This window comes from Falco biarmicus, chromosome 16, assembly GCF_023638135.1.
Source record: "Falco biarmicus isolate bFalBia1 chromosome 16, bFalBia1.pri, whole genome shotgun sequence".
In the NCBI taxonomy this organism is placed as follows: Eukaryota; Metazoa; Chordata; class Aves; order Falconiformes; family Falconidae; genus Falco; species Falco biarmicus.
Genome location: NC_079303.1, coordinates 8,073,307 through 8,093,012, shown reverse-complemented (window position 1 = coordinate 8,093,012; position 19,706 = coordinate 8,073,307). Strand labels below are relative to the sequence as shown.

General features: G+C 43.1%; 1 pseudogene; it reads right to left on the bottom strand.

The window, feature by feature from the left end:
• LOC130159839 (ankyrin repeat domain-containing protein 26-like) overlaps positions 1-19,489 on the bottom strand; it is a 44,050-nt pseudogene extending 24,561 nt beyond the window's left edge.
• Positions 19,490-19,706: the final 217 nt, after the last annotated feature.

Here is a 19,706-nt window from a genome sequence, read left to right as displayed (position 1 = left end):
GCAATGGCTGTAGCAACTTTCTGTAACGAGGTAACAGCCTCAGGGTTAAGACGGCGTTGAGAACGTAAATCTGTGTCTCCCTTGAGCAACTCAAACAAAGGGCTCAAATCTGCATTAGAAATCCCTAGCAAAGGCCGAACCCAATTAATTGTTCCTAACAACTTTTGTGCATCGTGTAAATTTCTTACATCAGTCTGTATCTGCAAAGGTTGAGGAACTATGGTTTGGGCTCTTATGCGCCAGCCCAGATATTTCCACGGGGGTGTTTTTTGAATTTTTTCTGGCGCAATACAGAGGCCTGCCGAGTTAACGGCCGCCGTGACAAGGGCTACAGCTTTCTCCATGACTATGTGATGTTGTGCAGCCACTAGGATATCATCCATATAATGATACAATAGGACATCAGGCATTGTGATTCGGACAGGGCTAAGTACCTTAGCTACATACCATTGACATATTGTCGGGCTATTTTTCATTCCTTGTGGCAACACAACCCACTGATATCTCTGCAATGGAGCCTGCATATTGACGCTAGGAACTGAAAAAGCAAATTTAGGAGCATCATCTGGATGCAAGGGGATATTAAAAAAGCAATCTTTGAGATCAATAACAGTTAAATGCCAATCTCTGGGAATCATTGTAGGAGACGGGAGTCCAGGTTGCAAGGCCCCCATAGTTTCCATGGCGTCATTGATTTTTCTAAGGTCATGGAGCAAGCGCCACTTGCCAGTCTGTTTTCGGATAACAAAAACAGGAGAATTCCAAGGGCTGGTAGAAGGCACAATATGTCCCTTTTCGAGTTGTTCTGTGACCAGGTCCTGAAGGGCGCGAAGCTTTTCTAAAGGTAGGGGCCATTGATCCACCCAAATGGGAGCATCAATTTTCCAGGTTAACTTAAGGGTGTCGCGCATTTCAATGGCCCCACCTAAAAATGGGTGCGAATTGTCATTCCCCACTGTGATAGCACGTCCCGTCCCCATAGAACCATGGGAACAGGTAACACAAAAGGTTTAACAGAAGCAATACGCCCTTCTGGGCCCTGAATTTGGATCAGCTCCAGGCTCTGGTGGCTTTTGCCAGTTCCGCCAATCCCAGCTAATGCCTGTGGAGTATTGGTTAGCGGCCACAGCGGTGGCCATTTAGCATGAGATATTACTGTAACATCGGCTCCGGTGTCAATAATCCCATTCAAAACTACTTTTTGTTCCCCTCGAATAAGGGTACATTGGCACATAGGCCGTTTTTGAGAAAGAGACTGTACCCATAAAATTTGTGGGTCCCCAGTTGAACCAAACCCACCCTGCCTTTGTTGGAGCTGGTCCAAATTTAAACAATCTTTGCTTGTGGGCATAAGGATCAGTTGTGCTATACGGCTACCTTCCGGCACCGTGCAGGGAGGAAACGGGGTCCATGCCATGATTTTAATGTTTTCAGTACTATCAGAGTCAATAACACCTGGTAATACAAAAAGACCAGATAATGTTGTAGAAGACCTCCCTATCAATAAGGCCTGTGTTTTTGGGGGTAAGGGTCCTGAAACATCTGTTGACAATAAGTGAACCGAGGAATCAAGTAACGTTACTGTGTGGGCGGTTGCCAGGTCCAATCCTGCGCTGCCGGTTGTTGCTGGGCGAAGACTTGAGGCGCTGCTGCTGCTCCTCTTTGGGAATTGTTGAAGGGTGACGGCGTTATTTGTGTCTGCGCGCGTCGCTGTCCCGCGCTCCGAGATCGGTTTCCCTGGATTGGTTGTCCCTGCAAATCATACTTGGACCGACATTGATTAGCATAATGACGACCCTTTTTACATCTAGGACAAATTCCTGGGACTCTGGGCTTAGCGCCAGCCTTAATAGCCAGACAATTTTTCTTTAGATGACCAGGTTTACCGCAGCTATAGCAATTCCCCAACTGGCTACGCATGGCTGCAAAAGCAGCAGCCATGGCCTCAAATTTATGATCTACAGTACCGATTCTGTTACATGCCTCGATCATTTCAACTAAAGTAGGGTTTTGATTCGGGAGAGATTTTAAAAGCTTTCTGCAATCTACATTAGCATTTTCAACAGCCAATTTTAACAACAAAATTTCCCGTGCTTCCGTATTATCTATTTGGCGTTCCAAAGCCTGTTTTAATCTATCGATAAATTGCATATAGGGTTCTCGAGGTTCTTGTGTGATAGTGGTAAAAGCCTTCTGCGGTTTTTGAGAGTCAGGAACCTTAAAAAAGGCCTTTTTTGCCTCCTCACGAATCGCTTCAAGAGCTTCTCGTGGGATTCGGGCTTGATCTGCCGGGTTAGAATGACGACCCGTGCCTGTAAGGTGTTCCAAAGTCAATACAGCAATTGCATTGTTGTTATGACCCGCATAAGTTAAGAGGAGCGCTTGGAGTCCCCCCCTCCAATGGGCCTCCCACAAAGTATACTGAGTCGGTGTTAGGAGCAGCTGCGCCAAAGATTTTAAATCATGTGGAGTCATAACATATGTATCAAAGACAGAAGATAACAAACTTGTAAAGTATGGTGAAGAAAGTCCATGTTCAGTAACAGTACGACGCAGTTCCTTAACTACCGAAAAAGATAAAGCTTCCCATTGGCCCCCTCCGACTCGCCCTCCGCCTCGCGGATAGAGTACAGGAGCCACTATCGTTTTGGCAATCTCCAGTTCCCCCTCCTGTAAGGCTTGACGTCTAATGCTGGCCCACACATCATGTGGGTCGGGGGGGTATAAATCTGGCTCCTGTTCAGGGTCTATGGGTCCCGGGTCAAAGGGGTCGTCTTCAGGTGGATACTCCGCGGCGCATACTGTCAGTGGTGCCGAGGGCTTTGCTCCCTCCGGTAACGGTGGGGACACCGGGGGGGGGTCTTCCTCTTTGTCTGAGTCTTTTTTATGATTGTTTTCCTGGGCTTTTAAAACCTCAAAAATGCTTCTCCACCACGGGAGCATACGCTGTGCTTCAGCATTCCCCGTAGTCGCCGCATCCCATAACTTCACTCCCACATTATCCCAAAGGTCTCGTGTAAAAATAGTGGATGCGGTTACAGCAGGTAATTTAACTTGAACCCACTTAAGAATTGTCTTAAGATCCTGCCCAGGAATGCTCTTCCCATGTTTTTTAAGAAGAGCTTTCATAAGCTCATATACGTCTCTCTCAGGGGCCGACGCTTGATTCCCCATGTTTCTCACAGCTCACCTCTCTACTCCGGAGGGATTTCAGGCCGCCTCCTGCTTCCTTTCAGCAGATCATTCAAAGTTCTGTGAGAGTCGCAGCAGGCCGCTTCAGCTAGGCGGTTCGTCGACCCATCACGTCGGATCCTTAAACGTATCACGTCGGGGTCACCAATTTGCCGCGATTGAGAGACGGAGACCCGGTCAGGTGGAATCAGATCAGATCTGCTTTATTGTTCTTAACATGCTTCTTTTATAAGGCTGCATACATAGTCTAAGATTATCGTGCACAAAGCTCATTGGTTACATAATGCAAAAGTGATTACATATTGCAAAAGCTAAATTCCTTATTCGCTGTTCCTCTTCACTCTGCTTATTTCGTTTCCTAGGGTTACAAGTTATGCTTCGGTACTTTCTATTGTATGCCTCAATCTTATGCTTGCTGACAGTTTCGGTTATAACCGGACCTACATCCTGTTTTGTATAACCACAGGCCCCAAGGTCGCAATGCCCTTGCGGCCTAAACCTCCACTAGTCGTATTGCATTATGTTCTTTCTCCTGTGGTCCGTTCTTCATGAGTTCCCACAGGCCTCCTTCAATTAGGTGAGTTTCACTGGGGGTCCTTTCAGGATTAAACAAATCATTCCCTTCATTTCCCCCTTCTTGTTGCACCATAAGAACTCGTTTCACAGAGTTAGCTATTAGCTTCTGTAAACATTGCATAACACACGGCAAAAGCAAAGCTAACAACACCACTATTATTATTACAACAGCTATTTTTTCCAAAATTGTAATCCACCATCCAGACAAACCTAATGAAGATAACCAATCTGTAAAAGGATCACTACTTTCTCGAAGTTTTTTCATATTATCCCTTAAAATAGAAAGTTGTTTGTGTATTGATTGGGAATGATCAGAAAGGTTCATACAGCACATCCCTTCAAACTCATCACATCCGTGCCCTTGTGCTAAAAGTAGAAAATCTATTGCGGCACGATTTTGTAACAGGGCATGTCTTATTCCTTGGACGTCACTGGCCAATTCAGACAAAACATTTGTCGTTATATTAACCTGTTTTCCGGTCCAACATGTTAATTTCCTTAGTTGTGTCAGTGCTTGTGCTGTAGCTATCCCGGGGGCAAATATGCTAGCTAAAATAACTTCAGGAGGATTCCAGAGTTCCACATTATCCTTACAATCATTGCCTAGTTCTACCAGAGCTCTTTTACTGCGGTGAGAACTTGAAGTACGATTGGCTTGAAAGATGTTAGTAATGCTTGGTGTAAACAGCGTTAAACGGCCAACATAACAAGGCCCTCCCTTAGCACTTCGAGGAATTCCTTGCCAAGCTCGATCACCACAAATTAAAAACATTCCCTCTGGCAGCCGTCCTGCGTTGGACGTGACCGTTGTAAGGCTAACATTCTTTTGACGATATGCTGTCACGTTGTATGGCCTATATGACGTGACATCAACGGGATCATCTTGATTAATATGAGAGTTAAACCAAAAACATAGATCTGAGGGAACAGAGCCTAAGAGGTTAAACTCCTATATTTCTCTAGTTGTGGTACACAGAGAGCTATTGCATGACATAAAAGGGGAAAAAGCGTTAAAGGTAATATTATTTTTGTCACAACACAGAGGTGTCCTAAAAGGTGGCTGGTGACGGAAACCACAAGTGACAACAGAAGGGTCAAGAGTTATAGTAGAGTTGTTTATCAGGCTCATGTTAATAGGGATTCCTAATAAACACGTTCTAAAAGGATCAGAAGGAGTAGCCATTGAGAGACAAAGGCTACTCTGATTGATTTTTTCCGCCCAAGTGACCCACAGATTCTTTCTCTCCTCTATGTGCTTGAGGGTTTCCCAAGCTTTTGTACTGCTAACGAGGATAGAGGTAATGATACCTGCCAAGAGGCACATCATGCTAGAGCTACTCTTAATCATTTTCATTTTTTCCTTTTATAGGATCAGTTCTATCGCTTGGTTTTTCTTTTCCAGGCGAACCGCTTTTCGCACTTTTGCTTTGTACGTTCCCAGTCTTCTCTCGAGACTAGCCAAATAGCAGGTACTAAATTAGTTTTACTACATTCTAAACCACAAATTTATATAATTTTAGCCCTCTCAATAATCACTCTTTGCCAGTCAGCGCGATAATCAAAAAAGCGACTATTTTCTAAGGGTTCATGCCCTGTTATAAATAACAGTCTCACTGTATCAAATTCTTTTTTAGGCAAAGATTACACCAACGCCCAGAATGAGTTAAGCGGCACCACCACTCCTTGCTACAAGTATAACATACACATAACACCCAAGGGTCACAGTGTCCGCACAAGTTGCAAAGAACTTTCCCAGAGAGTACTTCGTGGCACTCACGCGTATAGCGACTATTCATTTAAAATATTTGAGTCCTCAGGCTCTGTTCCTTTTGCGAGAGGTTCTCCTAGACGCTGTTCAGAATCTTCAGACGAAACTTGTGGTAAGGGTTCACGGAATGGTCGCACGTTCTTTGCTGGGATCCATCGGGGGCCTCCCTCTGTGGAAACACAAGCATAGCCTCTGCCCCACGTGACAAGGGGATAAGGCCCCATTATCTTACCCGTTTCTGGATCACGGACCAGTACAGGAGCTTTAATTCACATCTCGAGTGAAGTATTTGTGTTAAAATGTCGGATTATTGGAGGATTGCTGTCTAATAAAGAACAATTCAAAAAGTTAAAAACATATAAGGCTTTCTGTAATCGTTCCTCAGGAGTAGCAACTCCTATTCCCCCTTTTTGTTGTTGTAGTAAACGTTTTAATGATTGATGGGAGCGTTCAATTAAAGATTGGCCTGTAGGAGAATGAGGGATGCCAGTAGTGTGAGTTACACCCCAAGATTCAAAAAATGTTTGCATTGCTTTAGAGACATAAGCAGGACCATTGTCTGTTTTGATTTGTACCGGGATACCCAATGTAGCAAAAGCACGCATAAGATGCTTACGGACATCACGTGCTTTTTCTCCTGTATGACAAGAAGCAAATAAGGCACCTGAAAAGGTGTCAATAGAAGAGTGGATATATTTCAAATTGCCAAACTCTGAATAGTGGGTAACATCGGTTTGCCACAACTGTAAACTTTGTAGTCCTCGAGGGTTGACTCCGCCTGCAACAGACGGAAAAGAATATCTTTGGCAGTCAGGGCACGTAGCAATAATGTTAGATGCTTGCTGGGAGGTAAGGCCAAACTGTCTTTTAAGGCCTCCAGCATTTTGGTGGAAAAAAGAATGGCTGAGTCTAGCTTGAGCTACACGACCTGGTAACACTTGTACCGGTAATGTCAAAAGATCAGCTCGGCGATTACCTTCTGCAATGAAGCCAGGTAGAGAAGTGTGCGATCTGACATGCATAACAAAATAGGGGTAAGGGCGAGAGTCCAGAAGAAAAACGAGTTCTTGTAATAAAGCAAATAAGTCAAAGTGCGGAATGTCACGCAACACAGATGCTTCAGCTCGCTCAACTATTCCTGCAACATAAGCTGAATCAGTGATAACATTAACTGGCGTTGACCATTTTCGAAAGACTCGAACTATCGCAGCCAGTTCCACTATCTGAGGGGAGCCAGGGACTGTTTTAACGTCTGAATCCCAACGCTCACGTTGGTCGTCCCACCATACTATAACTGATTTGTGTGATTTTCCAGATCCATCTGTAAATACAGTAAGGGCTTGCAATGGTTGATCACTTCGTTTTGGTTTAAAAGTTATACAAAAATTAGCATTAAGCAGCTTATGTGAAGGTGGGTGGGATGTAATCTGGCCCATATAACCTGCTAATGCTAACATAAAAATGTCTGATTGTTGATAAAGCCATTGCAGATATATGGTTGTCACAGGTAAACAAATATAAGCAAAGTCAGTTCCTGATAACATCAACAACCGTTGTCTGGCCTTAATTATCAGGTGAGCAAACATCTCGTGTTGTGTTACAATAGTTTTCGTAGACTGGTTAGATAAAAAGACCCACTCGATAATCAACAACGGATCCGATTTTTGTGGATCCCATTGAAATATTAACGCATAGGGTTGTCGAGCTGGGTTCAAAACGATTAAAGAAAAAGCGAGATTGGGATCACATCGGTGTGCTTGTCTAGAAGCAATGGCTGTAGCAACTTTCTGTAACGAGGTAACAGCCTCAGGGTTAAGACGGCGTTGAGAACGTAAATCTGTGTCTCCCTTGAGCAACTCAAACAAAGGGCTCAAATCTGCATTAGAAATCCCTAGCAAAGGCCGAACCCAATTAATTGTTCCTAACAACTTTTGTGCATCGTGTAAATTTCTTACATCAGTCTGTATCTGCAAAGGTTGAGGAACTATGGTTTGGGCTCTTATGCGCCAGCCCAGATATTTCCACGGGGGTGTTTTTTGAATTTTTTCTGGCGCAATACAGAGGCCTGCCGAGTTAACGGCCGCCGTGACAAGGGCTACAGCTTTCTCCATGACTATGTGATGTTGTGCAGCCACTAGGATATCATCCATATAATGATACAATAGGACATCAGGCATTGTGATTCGGACAGGGCTAAGTACCTTAGCTACATACCATTGACATATTGTCGGGCTATTTTTCATTCCTTGTGGCAACACAACCCACTGATATCTCTGCAATGGAGCCTGCATATTGACGCTAGGAACTGAAAAAGCAAATTTAGGAGCATCATCTGGATGCAAGGGGATATTAAAAAAGCAATCTTTGAGATCAATAACAGTTAAATGCCAATCTCTGGGAATCATTGTAGGAGACGGGAGTCCAGGTTGCAAGGCCCCCATAGTTTCCATGGCGTCATTGATTTTTCTAAGGTCATGGAGCAAGCGCCACTTGCCAGTCTGTTTTCGGATAACAAAAACAGGAGAATTCCAAGGGCTGGTAGAAGGCACAATATGTCCCTTTTCGAGTTGTTCTGTGACCAGGTCCTGAAGGGCGCGAAGCTTTTCTAAAGGTAGGGGCCATTGATCCACCCAAATGGGAGCATCAATTTTCCAGGTTAACTTAAGGGTGTCGCGCATTTCAATGGCCCCACCTAAAAATGGGTGCGAATTGTCATTCCCCACTGTGATAGCACGTCCCGTCCCCATAGAACCATGGGAACAGGTAACACAAAAGGTTTAACAGAAGCAATACGCCCTTCTGGGCCCTGAATTTGGATCAGCTCCAGGCTCTGGTGGCTTTTGCCAGTTCCGCCAATCCCAGCTAATGCCTGTGGAGTATTGGTTAGCGGCCACAGCGGTGGCCATTTAGCATGAGATATTACTGTAACATCGGCTCCGGTGTCAATAATCCCATTCAAAACTACTTTTTGTTCCCCTCGAATAAGGGTACATTGGCACATAGGCCGTTTTTGAGAAAGAGACTGTACCCATAAAATTTGTGGGTCCCCAGTTGAACCAAACCCACCCTGCCTTTGTTGGAGCTGGTCCAAATTTAAACAATCTTTGCTTGTGGGCATAAGGATCAGTTGTGCTATACGGCTACCTTCCGGCACCGTGCAGGGAGGAAACGGGGTCCATGCCATGATTTTAATGTTTTCAGTACTATCAGAGTCAATAACACCTGGTAATACAAAAAGACCAGATAATGTTGTAGAAGACCTCCCTATCAATAAGGCCTGTGTTTTTGGGGGTAAGGGTCCTGAAACATCTGTTGACAATAAGTGAACCGAGGAATCAAGTAACGTTACTGTGTGGGCGGTTGCCAGGTCCAATCCTGCGCTGCCGGTTGTTGCTGGGCGAAGACTTGAGGCGCTGCTGCTGCTCCTCTTTGGGAATTGTTGAAGGGTGACGGCGTTATTTGTGTCTGCGCGCGTCGCTGTCCCGCGCTCCGAGATCGGTTTCCCTGGATTGGTTGTCCCTGCAAATCATACTTGGACCGACATTGATTAGCATAATGACGACCCTTTTTACATCTAGGACAAATTCCTGGGACTCTGGGCTTAGCGCCAGCCTTAATAGCCAGACAATTTTTCTTTAGATGACCAGGTTTACCGCAGCTATAGCAATTCCCCAACTGGCTACGCATGGCTGCAAAAGCAGCAGCCATGGCCTCAAATTTATAATCTACAGTACCGATTCTGTTACATGCCTCGATCATTTCAACTAAAGTAGGGTTTTGATTCGGGAGAGATTTTAAAAGCTTTCTGCAATCTGCATTAGCATTTTCAACAGCCAATTTTAACAACAAAATTTCCCGTGCTTCCGTATTATCTATTTGGCGTTCCAAAGCCTGTTTTAATCTATCGATAAATTGCATATAGGGTTCTCGAGGTTCTTGTGTGATAGTGGTAAAAGCCTTCTGCGGTTTTTGAGAGTCAGGAACCTTAAAAAAGGCCTTTTTTGCCTCCTCACGAATCGCTTCAAGAGCTTCTCGTGGGATTCGGGCTTGATCTGCCGGGTTAGAATGACGACTCGTGCCTGTAAGGTGTTCCAAAGTCAATACAGCAATTGCATTGTTGTTATGACCCGCATAAGTTAAGAGGAGCGCTTGGAGTCCCCCCCTCCAATGGGCCTCCCACAAAGTATACTGAGTCGGTGTTAGGAGCAGCTGCGCCAAAGATTTTAAATCATGTGGAGTCATAACATATGTATCAAAGACAGAAGATAACAAACTTGCAAAGTATGGTGAAGAAAGTCCATGTTCAGTAACAGTACGACGCAGTTCCTTAACTACCGAAAAAGATAAAGCTTCCCATTGGCCCCCTCCGACTCGCCCTCCGCCTCGCGGATAGAGTCACTGTGGTAGCGTGTAGTAACTTCAAGCGAAGCTTCTGGCATAGATTGCTTTTTAGGTGCATCAGCAAGCTCCTGCTGCAGTTGTCCAAACATGCCCTAACGAAACAGTTAAATTAGCATGAAGAAAGTTCTAAGAACATGAAATACACCTTTAACTTATTTTGTTATACAATTAGACCTGTCTAGATTGAACCCAAAAGTATGAAATTTTGCCTGCCACCAGCAGGCATCTGCATGGATGATGACCTCTCGTCATCTTTCTCAGGCTGAGCACCTTTGACTATCAGCAGCTGTTCATGAGGATTTCTGTTTCCTAACACATAAAAAAGGCTCAGGTATTGTTCTTCCTTGAACAATACACAGGAACACACTGCAATCGGGTATTTTTTTCCTAACAAAACCCAAAGAAATCTGTTGTGATCTAAGAGCCACAGTTTGACTGCAAATATTACTCTGGTGACTGAAGGCAGGACTTTGTGTTAGATTGTTCTTTCTTCTGTTTCTTCACTATACAAATACAATTAAACGAATACAAATATCTGAAAGCTCCTTTGAGATACACTTTAAGGGTATGTTGAATCACATCCTCTTGTCTTCTTACTCAGCTCGTTTTAGAAGTACTGATAGATTAGGTTTACAAAAATCTGGATAGCTCATATATATATATATAGCTATATACATATACACACACACACTCTCTCACATGATCTTCAAAAGGAACCCATTATTTTGGCAGTAAGAATACAAAGCAAGTCACAGTTTACAATGATTGACAGTACTGCTGGAGCGTGGCTACACATCATAAAAGAGAAAGCTTAAGCTCACCATCTGACATGAACTTTGAGGAACAGGCAGGCCCCTCAGAACCCTCAAAACACATACAGAAATCAACAGCTGGACATTACTAATACTCTTCAATCTTGATAGCAGCTTACAGAGAACCTATTTTTTCCCCTCTATAGAAGCTTCATATAAATCTATCGCCAACCACTTCACTTCTCTGTATCTTCATTTCTCAGCCCTCATGTATTGGATGGTTCCTCCTTTTATACCACTCTCATTCATGTCATCAGTGCAATACTTAGATCAAAACCATCAAATACTTAAGACTATTCTATAGGGCATAACATGGACTAAGGAAAATAGATGAAAAAAAGTTCTAGAGAAGAATCACCTTTCTTGATCAAAGCTTAGACTTGGATACCTTTTTTCTGTTCTCTGCTTAGATCTGAGGACTAATATCCCCGTTGCCAAAACTTTCCGCAATTCCGAGAGAAACATAACAAACCAGAACAAATCAGTATTCTTTGGTCCCATGCATATAACTTACACCGGATACATTGTAGGAACAAACTAATTTCAAGAATGGACAAACTTTAAATTGTTCTTTCTACGCATATACTTTACCTGTCTTTCTACTACGTCAGTCTCATATTTAAAGACTTGTTCCCTTAAATCAGTACACTTGGCATCTAAATCCTTGTTTCGCTCTTCTATTAGATAAACTTGCTTTTCTGTATCAGCTCTAAGTTTGTTGAAAATGTCATTAAACCGGTCCTGCCCATAATCCACTATTTTTTCTTTCATGATCCTCTTGTTCTGCATCTCTTCCCATTGCTGATGGAGTAAAAAGGTTTTCACTCTGGAGCTGGGCCAATCGCTCCTGCAAGGACTCCTGTTTTATTACAAGTTTGCTTACTGGATCTTTCTCAAGTTGTCGAGCATGATCACATTCCTTTGCCCGACACTGGCCTTGACTTAATCCTTTTTTGTCATTTCTAAAAGCAAAGCTTTTTCTCTGAGCATTTGCTTCAACTGGTGAAGCTCATTTTCTAGCCTATTAGCTTTGCTTTTAGCTTTACACAGCTGCAGAGACAAGCTCTTGTTGGTTTCTTGCACGTCAGAGAGGTCACGATGGAGCTCGACTTGCAAGCAAAGGCATTCATCACGTTCTCTGGGAAATCTTCGTTCAGCATTGCTTTTTGATGACAAATGAAGTTCAAGTTCTTGAACTGCAGTGTTCAGGGAGGAACGAAATGATTCAATTTCTGTCTCTAGTCTGTCCTTGCTTTTGTTTGTCTGCTCAAGTTTGGAAGTCAGCACTGCAGATTCTGTCTTTAGTAAGTCCAGCTCCGCGTTGAACTGAAAAAACATTTGTCTTAATGCTTCCTTGTTCAGTTTAAGTTCCTTTCTGAGAGCTTCATTTTTTTCTTTCAAGGTCTCATTTTCCTTTAAATATTTTCCTTGTTCCTCCTGGTGCCTAAGTCTTACTTGAGTGAGTTCTAGCCTTAGCATAGCAATCTTATCTTGTAGTAACTGATTCTTGTACAACAGATCCTGTTCTCTATCAGTGCTGGATTCCTGAATGACAGGGAAAATGAGTAAAGAGCCAATTGGGAAATGAATCTACAAAAAACCTGCAGCAATAAACTGCATTTTAACATTTCGAGTACTAAAGCATGACTTCAAAGATGAAGTTTCAGGCAATAAGCTACTCTGTGAACCCATGCACATGTACAATGTACGTACACAACGGAAGTGCAACATATCCTTAAAACCTAAATGAACATCCCAAATATACAGTTACGGTTTTTTCCCCCCTTAAACCAGCAACCAAAGCTTTTAAAATGACAGCGCCTTCTTGTATGTGCATGCCTTTCTAATACTGCCTTTAAGGTTGAATTAGTTGTGCTACAGATCTGGTAAAAACAAGGCCAGAAAGGGTATTTTCCTTCTCAAATGTCTTCTGAACACTTATCCTTTTGTATTACTGAAAGTTAGCTATAAAACTCAATCACCCCCGGAATGCAATAGTCCTGTATATTTCCTCTTTATTGTATGTATAACTTTTTTCCACTTAAACACATTCACCCTACATTTATTGGGCAGCACAGCCAAGAACAAAAAGGCTTCCAGGCACTGCACATTCTTTAGGAAATTCAGTAAACTCTTTTCAAGATCTTTTTTAATACAGTGTTTATGGTTGCTTTTTCTCCTCCAGTTACTCTAACTCTTACAGAGAGTTGATTCATTGCTGATATTCGATCATAAAATTTTAGTATGTGAGGTGGAAAAGAAAGGCATACTTGAAGTAAGTTCAATAAGGGAATAACTAATTTAAAAAAAAAAAGCAATGGAAACACAAACACTGTCAAACAACTTTCTTCCTGGTCAACCTTGCCATAGGTAGCTAGGTGTTTCATTGCTAGAAAGCCTAAAAAGTGATGACAAAATGTCTATGAAATGGAAAATAACAGATAGGTTAAGAAACGGTGTAAATAGTGTCTTCTATTAGTTTCCTACTTGCACAAGTAATTCAGGTACATACAGGAGTGATGCTGCTTTCCAGAACTTTTAGACATAAGAGAAAACAAGAAAGGTATTTACCCAGATAAACAGTAAACAAACCATCAAGAAACAGAAAAAGTTATGTAAAATTTATTATGACTTTAAAACAAACATGGTGAAATCTGACTTTTTAGAAAAAAAATCTGCTTACCTCTGATTTTTTTCCTATAGATCTTCTCGTCTCTTCTTCTAGTTCCCTTTGTCTCCCAAGGTGGTTGTTCAAAATTCCTTCTTGAAGGGCTCTGGCCCTCTTTTCCTGAGAGAGCTGTCTCTGTGTTTCATCACGTTCCTCTTCAACCTACAGTAATACAATAAAACTGCTTGCATCTTAAGAAAAAACAGAGCTAGCAATACATCTTCCCATTCTCCCTTGCATACTTGAAAACATTTTTGATTCCCCACTGTTATGATAATCCACCTATAAATAAATAAATTTAAATTTTCTTATGAAAATTTAAGAAGGCAAAATACAGGATGTTTTGTAGTAATTAAAAAAAAAGGTCAGGCTTTGCCTGAAATACAAATGAAACCTAAATTTTGAAAAAGGAAAAAAGGAATAATAAACTGCAAAGCAAAAAAAAAAAAGAACAGCCCAATTGTGAACGAACTGTACTCTACTGTTCTCAAAATTTGACAATTGTTATCCAACGCCTCTTCCGTGAGCAAAGCGCCTCCTTCTCTAGGCATACTGGAATACAATTGAAAAGAAGCAGAAAATAAGACAAAGAGTTTAATTCATTATTTAATATACCTGTTTCAAGAGCTTTCTCAGTGTTCTTAACTCCATTTCTAAATTCCTTGAGTGTAACTCAATTTTCTGTTCCTCCTCCATTTCTTTACAATATTGATCTTCTTTCCTTTGCAGTTTTTCTCTCATTTTCTCACACAGCACTTCTACTCTGAGTCTCTTTGCCTCTTCTTGTTTCAAAGAACATCTGGGATTTAACAGAGTATTTGAGAAACAAAAGCACTGATATAAAAGTAGATGTTCCACATGATGAACTTGCAGAGACAACTCAAACCATAAAAAATGTTAAATGTTTTCAGAGTTCATATTTTTACTGTACTTTTTAACTTTTTAAAGAATTCTAACTTCATTCCATTGTGCGTGGTATCAGTTGTACAAGATACAGAAAAAAAACTTTGAGTGATTTATCAGTTATTTGTAAGTTTGTACAGGGAAACACACACCAGTGTGCACACTTCTATAATAAAATTAAAAAAACCCATCTTCATATTACAGCCATTTTGTTGAAAAAGGAGTTTGTTGTCTCATCAGATCAAAGCATCGCAAACTTTTACTATGGTTAGTATACATTTTCTTAGTATACTGAGCATTGCCTACATATTACGGATTCAGTGACCAGAAGCAATACTGGTGAATCAGCACGCCACTTATCTATGGCAGACCCAACAATTTTTCAGCAAGCCTTCTGTAAGTCTAAAACAACTGCTGACCACAGACAGAACAAGCAGCTTCTGTTTACTCAAGAAGGATGTCAGTGTTCAAAACCAGATTCAGAAATGCATGGGGTTTAAGCTGAATACGATTAAGAACAGTTTTAAACCTCAGTTGGATCTACCTCTGGGAGAAACTACAGCAATTTCATTTTGAAGCTGATTTATAAGGAAAGCCTTATGGAAGGTCAGCTTCTTTACCAACTGAAACAATCAGCAATAAGCACTGACATGGTAAAAAACGGTCCATGGTGTGCCCGCGGTACCCAAACAAGAAAGCAGCTTTGTGTTTGATCATTATTTTGACTATTTTTTCCCATATACTTGCAACAGTGAACAAAAAAAAAGAAAAAAAATAAAATCAAGTGTCAACGTAAGGGAAGAACTGCCAATTGAAAGCCTGCTTTAGAAATTCTGCAAAACAAGAATCAACAACCACTAAAATTACTTGAAAGACTGACAGAAACATTTGTATTTGAATGGCGTATATTGCAAGGAAAAAGCTTTACATGTAATTCCTAGTGTAATTTCGCAAAAAGTGTAACTTTTGAAAGTAAAAATTTAATGCTGCTTGGAGAATTCACTTAGAATGAAAATACTACTTCTTTATACTTGACAGATGCTTGAGGATTTTGAACACCTGCTGAAGTCAAACCCAGGCCAAGCTGGGACCGGCCTCGTCTTCCTCGTACTCCCCTCCCCCGCGCTGGGAGGCCCAACTCCCCCAGGCCCAGCTCCCGCAGCCTCCCCTCACAGGGCTGGTGCTCCTGCCCCCGGGCCAGCCCGGCATCTCCCTGCCGACCTCACACGGGCTGGGCAAGATCTCCTGGGCTGGGCGGCCAAAAACCGGACCCCGGGCTCGAGACACAGCTCAGCAAGCCCTGAGGAGGGGTGGGCACTCACTGCCCCCAGTGCCCTGGCACTGCTGCCCCCCATACAGCCCAGGCCGCTGCGGGCCGCCCCAGCTGCCAGCTCACGGTGGCTCCTGCTGAGCTCGCTCTCTGCCTGGGCCGCCTGGCCCTGCTGGGCCAGCTCCCCAGCCACGTCATCCCACCGGGGGTCACCACAAGGAGATCTCCCCTCCCAGGCCAGGGCTCTGCAGTTGTCCTTGCTCAACTGCCTACGGTGCCTGCTGGCCACCCCTGTCTGACGTGATGTCAACAGCGATGAGAAACCTCACACCTCCGGGTCTAGCTCAGGAGTGTGGGGAAAGGGGCAATCCCAAACTTGACCTTTCCAACAAACAAACAGGTAAGCAAACAAATGCTCTAAGCTCTGGTTTGACTTGCACTGGGTGGAGTTACCAGAAATCCTAGTATTATAGGCCAACTGAAGCTGCAAGGACAAAATGAAAAAAAAAAAAAACACCCAACCATCTCTCAAATCTCTCTTATAAATCTGATTTCCCCATACACACTCTCCTGCTCTTTTGTTGCTAGAAAACAAAGTTAGAACAACATCCAGAAGACTGTACATGGAGCTGGTATCCAGACGTTTTTCCCCTCTCACATTATGTACTTCATAGCATAACTGGCTCACGGGATTCAAAAAACCCAAACCCAAAAGACTGGAAACTTCTCATCCTGTTGCCTGCACCATCAGTGTCTTTCGGAACAAAACCACTGACAAGATAATACATTATCAGACCACAATTTACATACTTAAGGCTTTGGATATCACTTTTCCATTCTGCTTCTTGGTGAGCCAATAAGAATTTCAAATCTTGAGTCTTCTCCGCTCTGAACTGTGACTCCTCCCTTTTATCCTCCAATTTCCTGGAGCAGATACCCACAGCGCAGTGCTGCGGAGGACACCGTGCCAGAGCAGGTGGATCTTTCCCGAAGGACCTGCGACCCAAGGAGGGCCCAGGCTGGAGGAGATTTTCCCCGAAGGACTGCAGCCTGGGGGAGGACTCACACTGGAGCAGAGAAAAGGGACGAGGAAGGAGCAGCAGAGAGAAACTGCTACGTCCCGACTGCAGACCGCAGCCTCCCCGCGCTGCCTGGGGAGGTGGCAGGGAAGGAGCGCAGCAGAGCTTGAGCAGGGGGGGTGCCGACGTGTCCTTTTTGGGTTTTGGGTCTTTGTTTCTCACTATCCAAATGTATTTTAATCGGTGGAGTCTGTTTTGCCAGTGACAGTCACTGGGAAGTGACAGCCCTGCCTTCACAGTGACCCACAAGCTTTTTCACCCCGTTTTGTCAAGGACGGGCAGTGGCAGCACTGGGGGGGGAGTTTGGCCTTCGGCCAAGGTTAACACTTGCCTAATGAAATTTTAGCATAGTTTAAGAGCCCTAGTAAGTGATGCTTATGTTTATATAATGCCTTGTGCATATATGCAAGCATCTTATGACAGTTGAAATTTGTTATATATATATACTTATTATTTTTAAGCAAAGCCATTATTTTGCTGTACTCTTTGTCATTAGCTGTTGAGGGGTGTGCTGGTTGTGGCTGGGATAGTGTTAATTTTCTTCACAGTTGCTGGCACGGGGCCATGTTTTACAGTTGTGCCACAAACAGGGTTGGTAGCACGGGGATGTGTTCGTTATGGCCCAGCAGCGCTCACACAGAGCCAAGGCCTTTCCTGCTCCTCACCCCACCCCACCAGCGAGTAGGCTGGGGGTACGCAAGGAGCCGGGCTGGGCCACAGCTGGGACAGCTGACCCCAGCTGACCCAAGGGATGTGCCATGCCACGCGGCATCATGCTCAGCATATAAAGCTGGGGGAGGACGAAGGAAGGGAGGGACATCCAGAGTGATGGCACTTTGTCTTCCCAAGTATTTGTTATGCGTGACGGAGCCCTGCTGTCCTGGAGATGGCTGAACACCCGCCTGCCCATGGGACGTGCTGGATGAATTCCTTGCTTTGCTTTGCTTGCGTGCGTGGCTTTTGCTATTAACCTGTTTTCATGCCAACCCATGAGTTTTCTCACGTTTCCCTTTCCGATGCTCTCCCCCACCCCACTGGGGTGGAACAAGTGAGTGGCTGTGTGGTGCTTAGGTGTTTAGGTGTGGCTGGGCTTAAACCACATCAAGGGGATATAAAGAAGAAAAAGCTCTTGCTGACTTTTGATGACCGCATTAGAAGGAGCTGAACTGTACTTTGCAAGAAACCGCTTCTCCAGCTCTGACTAGACAGAGAACCAATGATAACATAAGGCACGTTGGCTGGTAATACAGGCAACATCTCAGGTTAGGTGATAGTTTCACAGCTTTTGAGGGGGATCTCTAGTCACAAAGAGATATCAAAATATGAAACTAAAATACTTAGGAATTCATACAAAGAAATCATGTTTTAAGGGGAACTTGTAACAGCTGAAGACGGTGACTTGAAAACATACCGGTATGACCCACACGAAGCTGTTCTAACAGCAGCATAGCCTCCTTGTAGGTTGAAGTTCGTAATTCCACATCCTCTGAAGCTGGGTCAGATGAGGGAGTTAAACCAGGGTCATCAGTTACTTCCATTGGTATGCTGATCTACAAAAAATACAGTACTTTCTGTAATTCCACTGTCTAGGATTACAGACCATTACAAATGCATGAATGATTCATTCTCTCCTTCACAGCCCACAGATTTGTCTCAAATACAATAAAGCTGCATACCAGCAGCAATTGTACATCTGGTTGATCACTACATAAACACTGCTCCCATTTAAGTGATTAAAAGTTGACAGAAACTGTTTATCAAGAACTTAGTTTTACAGTACCTCGTTCTTTTCACTCCTGGTTGTTGCTGCAGGTCTAGAAAACAGAAATACATTTCAGTACTGAAATGCTTACTTTGCGTTATGAATAATACAGTTGCTTTGAAAACTTAATTGCAGAACTGAATTAAACTAAAATCTGGTATAGTAACTTTGCTAAATATAGTTCAAGACTGAAACAATTATTATGTCTACAGGAAGGCTAATTTTTCCGCAAGATATTAAGCAAATAGTTGAAATAACCGTTCCCTAAACTTCACGCAAAGTGACAGAAATCTTACAGCTACAGAGATGTAGCTATACGGTTACGTGCATTCCCTGTTTAATACCAGGGGTTTAGCTCTCTTCAGTACCGAGAATCCTTCTCCTACAGGTCAAAGAACTGTAATTTTGGATTCTCTGGTGTCCTGGGTCTGGCTGGGATGCAGCTTATTGTCTTCGCAGCAGCCCACACAGGGCTGAGTGTTAGATTTCTGACCAAAACAGTGGTGATAACACACCAGATTTTTAGCTAGTGCTGAACAGTGTCAACAACTTCTCTTTCTCACTTTGCCACAACCCACACAAGTAAGTTCAGGGTGGGCAAGAAGTCAGGAGGGTACACAGCTGCAAGAGAAAAGGTGGAGCGGGGAGCAGGGCAAAAAATCCTGAGATACCTGCAGTGAAAAAAACCTGAGATACCTCACCCGTTTTAAACACATGAAATACTTCTATGCCTGTGCACACACTCATGTAATTAATCAGAATTTGTGCACGTGACCTTATGGTTAACTTGGCCAGCATGCTCAAAGCACTCTAAACAAAAGCAAAGTGTTTGTCAACACAAAGTGCATCAGGTAGTGTGGTCACACGGAAGAACAAGAATCTTCATATGCATCAGGTTTACAAAAAACCTCAACACACAACAAAAACCCAAACTTGCCTCTAGCTCTCAGGCCAATTTTTATCATTAAGTAAGTATTATTTTCAACATTCCTTATATGCATACCTTCCTTCATCCTCAGATGTTTCACTGGAAGTGCTATCATCCGGAACTTGACCATGATTGCCACTGGAAGAGCTCATCTGCTGATGAGCCTTCTGCTTTGAAGGCTGTCTTTTACTTTTCTTTGCACCTTTGGCATTCAGGGCAATTTTACTGCATTACACAGAAAGAAAGTAAGAAATCACCAAGTGACTAGGTTTATAAAAAATATTTCTGTGAAACAGACATACTTAAGATGATGTTCAGAAAAAACGGAGACAAAAAATATCTATGAT